Source organism: Parasteatoda tepidariorum, chromosome 7 (genome assembly GCF_982258835.1).
Source record: "Parasteatoda tepidariorum strain Cologne lab strain chromosome 7, Ptep-v5.0, whole genome shotgun sequence".
Lineage (NCBI taxonomy): Eukaryota > Metazoa > Arthropoda > Arachnida > Araneae > Theridiidae > Parasteatoda > Parasteatoda tepidariorum.
The window spans coordinates 48,237,172-48,249,197 of NC_141761.1; the positions used below are offsets into that span (position 1 = coordinate 48,237,172).

General features: G+C 28.7%; 1 protein-coding gene across 1 annotated transcript in view; it reads left to right on the forward strand.

Moving 5' to 3' along the window:
• LOC107445161 (uncharacterized) overlaps window positions 1-12,026 on the forward strand; it is an 85,378-nt gene that overhangs the window by 35,982 nt on the left and 37,370 nt on the right. The window lies entirely within an intron of this gene.

Consider the following 12,026-nt stretch of genomic DNA (forward strand, 5'->3'; position numbering starts at 1 on the left):
GGTTAGTTTCTAATAATTTTTTTTCCATAGTTTCTAATAATTTTTTTAAATTTCTAATAATATTTTTTCCTCTATGGTGATTACACATTCAGATTTATTTTCTTAGGGTGAATGTCCATTATTTTTCAGTTCGATAAGAATAATATTATTCAAAAATTTTATCTATAAAAAAAATACATAATTCAAGATCGTTAACGAAAAAGCAAAATTCTGAGTCATTGCATTAAAATTTTCAGAACCGATCGTTGCTAAGCAATAGAATTATAAACTAATTAAATTCTGTATATTGTAAGTCAAGTTTATTTGGATTATAATATTTTATTTTTACTTTTTGCCTTTCTTACTGTTTTCCATATTATTCCTGATTTTCAGTAAAAAAAAATAAATAAATAAAATAAAACAAAGGTGCATAACGAAAAGAAAAGAAACTGCACATTTGATTACAGAGTAGGTACACATTTGATTTTCCCATTGATTTCCCAAATAAAGGATGTTAGGGAAAGAATGATAGTTGCTTTACAAAATGACGAACCCATGTATCATTGTTTTCGTATTAAAGAAACGTGCGAAATAGAAAGGGAGATAGCAATGATATTAGCTTGAATGCCCTTGAAAACTTAATAGCAGAGGACAACATGTTGATAATTATTGTAGCCACCAACCTAAGGTAGCTTGCACATTATTATTATCAGACAAAAGTAGTTTTTGTATTAAACTTGGTAAATAAAACTTTTATATTTTTTTTCTTCCTTTGTTAGATTATTATTTTTGTTTCGTGTGAAACCTTATTCGCATCGAAATGTTTTGGGTCATAATCTAATTTTAGATTGTCAAAAATTGAAAAAAAAAAAAAAACATTAATAAATATTAACCAAGAAATGCCCTTTACGTATTTTGATTTTATGAGATGGAATACCCGGCGGAGGGGGGTGAATATTTTTGTTTCTTGGGATAAATACAAAATCAAAGAAAAAACTCATATTCCCTCGTTTTCAATTATGCCATCAGAAACTTTCATAAAACGATTACATATAAAAAAAACTGGATTTTTCAAGGTTTTTCCTAGGGAATAAAAGCATATTTCCCAGAAAAAAAATTTCGTCGCAAAATGCGAATTCGTGTTCAGTACTCTAAAAAACATAAGTGTTCAAAAAATAAAAAATTCCGCCTATTTGTACATTTTGGGGTTCTATTGCTTGGATTATTACGCAACTAGCAAGCTCTTCCTTATTTTTTTTACCATAGATTTCGAAATTGGAAAGAGAGCATGGAAACAATTTAGGAAACATTGCAGATAAAGTATTAGATTGTTGATGCCCGTATGTATTCAGAAACATGTACACTTTCTGAATTATTCTTTCTAAATTTTTAAATGATCAATTTCAACACAACAAAAATCAAATATAATTAAAAGCAAATCGTATAGTAATTTTATTGCACTTGCTCTCTATCTAATTCTTACACTTTCCTACTAATAAACTCTTATTCCATTTTAAGTAACAATAAAAAAAATTTTAGAATGGTAAAAAAAAGGGAGTTTAGTAGTTTTAGTAGTGCATTGGAGCCCTGAAATCATATCTTTGACCCAGGTAAAGGACTTTAAATACATACATGTTTTATAAGGCGGAAACAAAAATGCTCTCGCAATAACTATCTTATGCAGACATTTATCCAGTTTTATGGAAGAATTGGTTGTAATAGTGGTGATTTTTCTGTTTTACATTGCGTTGGTAGTAGTGAAAGAGGGATTAATGCCGAAACACACCAAGCAAAATTGTTTTGTTTAGGGAATATTTCTAAAAGGATCAAAATATGACCAAATATAATAAAAATAAAATAGCAAGCATCTCCTCTAATGGAGACGAAAATGTTAATTTTTATATGAGAATTGTAACTATAAACAGTCGGACTGAGGGGCCCTCGGGAATCCGACCCCCAGTCCTAACGCGAATTATTTAAAATTACCAGTGAATGAATAATTACTAACGAACACTTAGGAGCATGGGTAGGGATCTAAATTGGCGAGTTATCAATAGGTAGTATAGCCAAAAACAAAGCCAACCCCAACTTATTGATATCAAATTTTAAATAATTTGGCTACAGTTTAATCACTAAAGTGACTGAGGGAAGCAGTGGCGTACGCAAGGGAGGGGTTTAGGGGTTTAAACACCCCCCTTGAGCTCAGACAAAATGGCAAAAATAAAAATTTTAGTAGAAATTATGCGAGCTTTATTTTTTAAAACTATATATTTTTATCTGCCTTATGCCTACTTTTTTTTCTGACGGTATTTCTCAGAATACTGAAAAAACATTTACTATAATAGAGTTGTACTTTTGAAATCAAATTCACGTGATACTGTTACGGACTGGTTCCTTTCTGTCCTGCCAGTATAGTTTTCGAGACTATCTGTCATTCACGAGGTCTTACGATGATTCTGGAATCCTAGACGTTCTGTCGTCTTTGAGACAATTCGAGAATTTTGGATATATATATATATATATATTGAATATGAATTTATATGATTTTATTTATATGAATTTATAATATGAATTTTGGATAGAATATATATATATATATATATATATATATATATATATATATATATATATATATATATATGTTTGCTGTTCTTGGATCTTTAGGATGTCAAAACGCAAGAATTTAACAATTTTTAATTATTTTGAGAAAAAACCGCGACCTGAAATTAGTGAGGTGACAGCATCTAGTACCAATGTAAGTTTTTTCTGGTGTACAGAAATGTGATACTTCCGTTGAAGAAAACGTTTCTAGCATAACAAAATCTGATGAATGTGAAAGTGGCCTCAAAGTGTTACTTCCCACCCATATGTTATTGGACTTTTTTTAGAAGATATTACATTATGTTCTTAAACTTAAAAAATCAAATCAAAATTTAACTAAACAATATTGTCTAAATAAAATGTCAAAATTGTCTAGCTGTCTAAATTAGGGAAATAATAGTGCTTTATTACAGACTCGAATTTCTTTTAGTAGTTTCAGAAAATTATGAACACCCCCCTTGAAAAAATTCTGCGTACGCCACTGGTGGGAAGTTAATACAACCCTGTAACCGAAATATTTTGTAGTTAGAGAAATAAAGCAGCTTGAAGTTAAAACTAGATTTTGATATTCGAATAGTTGAGACACTGAATTAATGAGTTACACCCTTGCATTGAATTTAAAAAAAAAGTTAGTTAAAAATTAGCCGTTACTTAAATTGTTAAGAAAAATTATCTATATGCGCTTTTATAAAGAGTGATAAAAATTAAATATTTAATTTCATTTAATTATAATTGGATTAAGAATGATTAAAAAAATAAATTTATGAAATTATAGAAATTTTAAAAGCTTGGAAATATGTAATGCCTATAAAAGCATTACAAATCTGTTAAGTAATTTTTTAATGTGTTATTAGACAATTACTTTACTTTTGGGCAGAACTTAATTTTTTTGAATTTTTTTTTAAATTATTTATTTTTGCAAATATGGAATTAAAAGTGTTAACTTACAAGTGGAAAAATTATGGTATAAAAAAAATAAAGGGGAGGTCTTCAGTAAAAGAATGTATTCATGTAATAAAATATAAAAAAATCTATTCATGTAATAAAATATAAAAAATCTATTCATGTAATAAAATATAATAAAAATTTCAAAATTAATATAAGAAATTTTTATTTCTGACAGACCTAAAATGGAAATCGAAAGACGCATAATTTTGAAATAATGTGAAGAAAATATCGGTGTGGTTAAAAGTTAATTGAGAAAATACGCCTTGCTAATTTCTCTTTAGGTCTGGAAAAAATAAAATTATTTTATCCTTTTCAGACTTCTTAAGAAACGTAGTTTTTAAAATTTTGTTTCATTGTATTTTTTTACCTATCCATCTGTTAGTTTGTGTTAAATAGTGGTCGAAATTTAGATTGGCGCTAAATTTTGCTATAGCGGTCCGGAAATTATTGATACTACCCAGCACAGATCTCCAGTTGAAATGGGATCTTTATAAGTAGTTATAAAGTGGTCAGGGTTTTAATGGACGATAAATTCTTTTTGGTGATAATGTGATGATAGAATTTTTGTAGCAACTATCAGGAAACGATTATAACTTTATCTTGTATTATCCTTTGGGCTAGTGCTCTGGGTGAGATTTAAAACTTTAGGTTAGTCGAAAAGCTGCTTGAATTTTGATTGACAATAAATTTCTTTTGGTGATAACGTGGCATTGCCATCGGGTAATATATACCTGAATTTAAATATTTTAACTTGTAAGAAAATTCGACGACATTCTGATTGAAGACTTCACCCACACAGGCGCAAAAGTGAGTTAATAAAACAAAACTGAAAACCATTAACCATTCATGAAATAACGGAAAGCCATTCACGAAGAGAATTTTTCAAAAGTGTTTCAGAACTCCAAAAAGGATATCTTAAAATGTGTCTTATCCTAAATAAAAAGATATAGGGCACACAACCTTTCGACGCATTGCAAAGTAACGTTATTAAAAAGCACTTTGAAGCTTCAATTAGTAATGTGAATTCCGACTTTTCTTTTTTTCTTTCAATAGGTACTAATATAGATTTAGGATGAAGAAGAAACTGATAGAGACCTGAATTTTACATTTTTGATGTCCTAAATACAATGACCTTTATGATTGTTGAGTAATTTATATTAGTATTGATTTTTTTCTAGAACTTTTTTTCGTATCTGCAGCTATGAAATCTTATAATTAAAATTTCCTCTTATTTTCTCCTTGTACCTGTTTGTCTAAGACTGCTGAAATCTGTGCTGGAGCTTTTCGCCCTATAACAATAGACCGACTAGCTAAAGCGTTCAAATAATAACTCGCAGCATAACTGTGCTTAACAACAATGCAAGTTTCAATCATTTCCTGACCGGTCTGCAAATTTATGACCTCCTCATATACGCCTCCAAGCTCTATGAATTTATGGTCATATTATAGCTCAATAAATTAGCGTCAATAAAAATTTCGATTTTCTCCGACAAGTTAGAATAATCGAATTTCAAATAGAGATCTAAGCCTGATTACATTGCATCCCAGATAGCAAAATAAGGTTTATTTTCACTCAGCTAAACCTTTCAATGTAAACTTAAAAGGTTGTAATACGGTTTACGTGTAAACCTTCTAACCTTAGATCGAGGTCTGTGACAATCTGCTTCATTCTACGCACATTGCCCTAATCCAAAATCTTGGAAAACAACCAATTATATGAAAACCTTAAATGGAGGTTGACTTAGGGTTTTCAAGCGAGAAAAAAAAACCTTTATTAAAGCTAGTCTCAAGGTGAAAATAATCTTAAATCTAGGTCATTATAAGGTTTCTTTTCGCAAAGTCTTGTATGCTCAGCTAAAATCCACCTTGTCACGAAATTTTAATGAACAAAGCAATTTGATTTGATCGCTAGTGTGACGTCAACTAAAACGTCATTATGGACCTAAGAGACAATACTTTTTAAAAAATCTTTAAAAAATAATTTTTAATCCTTTTAGAATGAAGGGTATGAAATTGCAATATTTTTGCTTTATTGAAAAAAGGTTTTTAGTACAAACATTTTCGTGACAATAAAAAGAAAATTCCGACACGAGGTTGTGGTAAGGTTGCATGCTTTCTGGGATGTTTCAATCGTATCGAGAGTTCTACAAGAATTTATCGTCAATCTAAATTCTGACAATTTTCCTAGTAACTATTCTACTACTTTCCTAGTAACGTCCCGCTGAGCGTCAGCGGGACGTTGACGTCCCGCTGACGCTCAGATAAGGCGCTTGTCCTAAGAAACCAGACCTTAAGAGGAATTTATCGTCATTTCAGTTTTTCGAAACTTTCCGGCTATTTAAAGTGTTCAAAACTGAAACTCTGTGATTAAATGATAATGCAAGTTTCATTAGGTTCATGACCATTCATTTCTTTATAGTGGTTCATTTTCTTTATAAAGTTCTGTCGCGACTAAAACTTATCCGCACATCTTGTTGATTCAAGCAGAGTATATATGGCCAGTTAGAATTTATATCGTCACTCGCATTTTCGACCACTATTCGACTAGCTAGGAGTGTTCAAAAGCTCTGTATTTTGTGCTAAGAAAAGTTACAATTGTGTCCTAAATGGTGCAAGCAAAATTTATTGCTATTTTATTGTCAGGCAAAATTTCTTATCACTTTGCGACTTATACAGACATAGAACTAAAAGGGAAATGAAATATAATATATAATTTAAAAATCTTCGTTTTTCAACTGAATTTCAAAAGGGGAGCATAATTCTATTTTTCTCAGACCAAAAACAAAACAGTATGTCGCATCATTTTCTTTCGTAACTTCCGAAACAAAATTTTTTACTTCCGCCTGCGCGTATGTTTCATGTTTTACTAAAATAAAATTATTTTCTCCTTACTAGTCTACTTGGAAAACATAGTTTTTAAAATGCTCATTTTATGATGTTAAATTTTTTCAGTTTGCTTACAAAATTGCGAAACACTGTTTTAATTTATGTCTTTTTTTTTTTTTTTTTTACATTCCAAAGTGAAATTTTTTTTATGTGAATAAGTCAGTAAGTTTAGTAAGTTATCAGTAAGTTCACCAATTCACTTTTAGCGATTAGTATATGAATTACGATCTCTATATTATTATATTAGTTTTTCAAAAAAATTACATAAAACAATAAAAAACTAAATTTATTTAATAGAAACCGTAGAAGTTTTATTAAAAGTGAAAAAAAAATCATAACTTGATGTTAATATGCTTAGCTATATAGTTAATATAGCCAGATTTCTATATAGCATAACGCTAATATAGTTTTGAACGGAATGTATTTTGATTATCATTTAGGTGTAAATTCCATACCCATACGAAATGTTAATGTTTAACCTGATAAATTCAATCTCCTAAGCGATGTACAGTTCTGAGAAATTTCCTTTTATTTTATTACTACGTTTATATTAACTTGCCTTCGTGTATGTCTGTTCGGGTGGAATTTCGTAATCTATTTTAAACTAACTTCCCGACTAGTTACAGACTTCAAATTTGGCACATAGTTCAGAATTGGATGACAATGCATGAAAATGAAAAGAAAGAAGACATACAAGTAAAATAAAATTAAAATTAAAGAAAATTTAATATTTTCGTGATTATCTTTTGTTGTCGATTCGATTATTTCAAATTAGTGTCACATGTCAGTTGAAAAGTTTTGTGTACAGTGAGTGAAAAAATTGAGATTCTGGAAGTGAGTACAAAAAAAATCAAAATAAAAAGTAATATTTTTAAAAACCACGTTTTTGCAGTGGAGAATAATAATTAAAAAATAAAAATTTGAAAAACGAAAAACGTGGGGCGCATGAAATACATAACAGTACATATACACATTTTCTTACTCATACATATGCACAGCCACATACACATCCACATATACATCCACATACTCATGCATATACACAAACATATTCCACATACACATCCACATTCAGATACAATTACAGATATGCATACACATATTCTCATGAGCACACATGCACACACTAATATAACATTACTGTTACGTATTTCATGCGCCCTACGTTTTTCGTTGTTCAATTTTTTATTTTTTAATTATTATTCTTCACTACAAAAACGTGGTTTTTAGAAAATATTATTTTTTATTTTGATTTTTAACTGTCATCTTATAATTTCCAAAGTAGAAAATTTTTAAATGTAAGTTGATTCTGCCACAACACTTCAACAGTTAATATTTAATGCTTACACAGGTTTAACCAGTTCAAGATTCAAGATAAATCACACAAATAAAAAAAAAAAAAAAAAAAAAATACGAAATTCGTGAGAAACATTGCATTATTTTTTACACTTGAGTGGGCTCTCCAACCATCTATCAGCTTTCAACATTTAATAAATAAAAACAAATTTCTATCTTACTTTTCATAATTGAAAACGCAATATTTAAACGGGCCCCTTCACCCTCATTCGGGCATGAGAAAGGATATTGAGTACAAAAGGGGTAGAATTGAAATCTTAACATACAACAAAACAAATAAAATAAAACCGATTTTCTCCCGTTCTTTTCGGATATTCTTTTACATCATAATTCCGAAGAACTGGGAAAAAACACGGGAAGTTGAAAACGACACTTTTTTTTAAAAAAAAAAAAGTAAAGGACACCTGTAAAGCATAGAACAATTTTTCTCGTGGTTATTTTATTTATTTATAGTCTGTGTATTCTTTACTTTTCAGATGCTGAACCGCCATTTTTTTTTATGTACATATTTTATAAAAGAATAAAATTTAAGTATAAGTTTATTTTTCATGTGCCATTTTTAAAATATTTCTGTTTAAATATAAACGCAATACCATTTTTTTTTAAAAAAAATTAATTTGTTAAATGGATTTTTTTTTAAATAAAATGGAAAAAAATACTCATTCCACTATTAAAAAATAAAACCTTAGAATTAAAAAAAATAATGCGAAAATAAGAAACGAAAATAATATAAAAAACCTCTTGTTTGTCTTTCTACATTTATTTTTGAGCATTTAGTTTAAAACTAGTGAAAAAATGTACAATTTTTTTTAACTTTTAAATATTTTAATTATTTTATTTGTTCTCAAATTTAGATTTATCATTCAATTTTACTTTATTGTATTAAAAATCACAGTTCAAAGGGATAATTAAATCTAGCATTTATTTATCATTAATAAACTAAAGTGCTGTCAAAGCTGACAGTGGCACCATGATAGTACCATTTGTATTAAACCTAACCACTGCTCTTAAAAGAACAGTATACCACAGAAGAAACCTTTCATATAAAATTCTCTTTCACCTACGTAAGTGGTTTAAGTATTTAATAATTATTTAACATTTAATGTAATTGAGTATTTTCATCTGTTAGCTACCACTTCAGATTTTTAAAAAGAACGTTTGCTGATTTTTTTTTATATCAAAATTCAAACAAATTATGGAAAGATTATCCAGAATTACACAGTGGGAAATTTTCATGCAATAATTTATTTACATTTTGACGTTTCGTCAAAATATTTTCAGCATTTGAAACTTTAAGGTTTACTCTAGGCGTACCTGAACTTAACTTTTTTCGGGGATCCTCTCAGATCTGATTGGACTAGATATTGTTGAATCTTTTATATTTACACTCTTTTCAGTCTGTATGAATAGGGTAATAGTGTTTTCGATGAGATTAAAAATTCAGACGTCATAAAACATATTTATTGTAAAATGTAAAGGTTTCGCAGTGCAAATTTGGAAATTAATATATAAATTGTTTTTTATTACGTTAATCTGTAGACACTTTTCCACATGAAAATCGTAATTTAAACCGTTATTGTTAGACTGGTTACTGTAGTCAAATGAACCGCGATGACTCACTGGTTAAAACACTGTCACCGTGATGGACTATGTTTTGATCCGGTAGCTTCAAACATACCCAGCTTCAAATCGATGGGTTCCAGCTTGTCTAAAAAGTAAAAGCAGCCAGTGCGCAATTCTATCCACATTGCCACCTTCATGCCGTTGCATTGCGGGCCAGAAGACCATGAACCTTGGCCAAAAGTCAAAAATTAAATTTTCAACTAAAATATCTGTTGGCAGTTTTAATATAGCCCAAATTAAGTATTCATAATCATTCCAAACATTATAACTTATATACGTAGGAATTTCACCTTACTGTTACAGTTTTATCAGAGTAATTAGTCTGAAATTATAGTGCAATTTTTCAATTTGTTAGATTAGTTAATACTCTTGACAAACTTATAGTTTACATCTTATCATTTGACATTTTACAATGTTTGAATGACTTTCGAAACTTAGTTCCAAAAAGTTCCACGAGGTAATTAGGTAAATTTTTTTTTGTTGTCTTCTTTGATGTTTCTTCTTTCGAAAAAACCTGCCCCATTTTGCCCGTATTACAAAGGTGGACTAAATATACCGAAAAACAAAAATTATGTTTTTTTCTTCATGTTTTCGCGTTATTTTGTAATTAATTCGTGTTATTTTATAATATTACTTCGGAAATATAATTTGCTTTTCATTTTTAATATAAAATTACGAAAATTACTATAATTTCATTGCTATATTTAATTATTTAAAAGTTCTATATTATTTTATTTGTTTTTGCTCGCCATATTTCAGCCGCCATTTTTTTTCCTTGGGTATTTTTAGTGTATATCAAAATTACAACTATGAATTCAATTTACCTGCACACAAAAACCCCTAAATAAAAAAGCCCAAATTTTGAAACAGATTTGATCGAAATACTAATTTTAGCCACGAAACCTTGGATGCTAGCCCACTGTGCGTTGATCATGAAATTGTGGAACTTTAACCTCCATGATCTCTCTGGCCCACAAAAAGTGCTTTATTGCTTTACTTTTATTACTGTTAATTCCACAGTTAATATGATTATTTTTAATAATTGCTTTTCAAAAAATATATCGCTTAAAATTGTAAATTCCACAGTGAGAATAAGTGAAAATAGTTTCTAAATGTCTATTGTAATGTTCCATCTTATTTCCAACAAAATTATGATATTTCAACTGTTATTTTCAGATTGAATTGAAGCTCAATTTCAAAGTGTATCACACTTTTTTACTCTTCGGTATTTTAATAATTTTTTACAAGAATCAAAATGCCTCTGAAAAAATATTTATTTGCAAAATATTAGTTTTGCGGAGCGAATGTGAGAAATTAGTTTCGTATTAGTTTGTTGTAAAGTTAAAATTTCAGTTCTATTTTCAACAAATACATGAAATTTCGATTTTTATTTCCCGGTATAGTTGCAGCTCACTTTAAAAATTATTATCACCAAATTATGAGTATTGAATGATAATTTTAATTGTAATTTCAAAGAAAGACTACTGTAGAGAATACTGCTGCCCAAAATAGTAGGTTTCACTGTGCAAAACTGTACGAATTACTATAGTGGAAGGCAAGATTTAAAACATCAAAACCAGTTTGATTGCTAAAAAAAATTTGAAATTTGCCTTAATAGTTGTCTTTTATAATTTTAACTTTATATATTTTCTATACTCTTTACATCACTTTCGCCGTTAAAGATTTCGCAATGTGTTCTTGTTTTTCTCCCCTAAATATTAACGTTCAGCTCTTAAAATATGCACATTTTTTACTTCATTTTATACAAGGATTCTAAAATTACATATGAAGAATACCGAATAATTGAATAAATACCAATCAACGCTCATTTCTAGAGAGTTATATTATCTATAAATTCATAAAACAAAATGGTAATTTGATAGAATAGTTTCTAAGACATTGATCAAGATGGATTATAAAATATTGGTTTCTGACAAACTCGATTAAATTTAAAGATTCCCATGTGGCTCGTGTTACAAGACTCTGTACCGGTTTATTCTTTATCAAAAGAAAAGGTTTATTTCTGAGAAAGCTCAGAGCGTTTTAAAAATTTACCCATTTGAACCAAAAAAAGCCGTATGAATATTGGAATTTTTACTCGGTGAACAAAAAATTAATAAATAAAAAGAAGAAAACACATTAATAAATACACTTAATTATTTTATATAAAAAGTACTACATTCGACTGAAAGTACATTTATATTTGGTTAAACATATGTAAATCTGCTTAAGTTTTATAATTCATTTGAAATCATAAATTATTCTGAAATTGTTTTCTCGTATAAGAATTGTGCTTTACATTTGTCTATGCTTAGGTTCTTTTTTTTTTTTTTTTTTTAATATTTTTATTTTTGTTTAAATTGGCGAAAGCATTAGCTACGAAACATAGGTTACGAAAAACAGGCTTGTATCAAAAATCTAAAAACAGACTAATGCTTTTCAAAAAATGCTGATTGCAAAATTTATTTGCATAATTTTACCAGAAAAAATCATTAAAATTCTTAGATACTGCTGACTTCAGTTTTCCAATTTGGTTAGGAAGACGAGCTTGAACTGCCGAGTATAGTAAATAACATTTATCAAGTCATTTATAAACTTCGTTCACCAACCCCCATGCGGTTGCTTCTTATTCA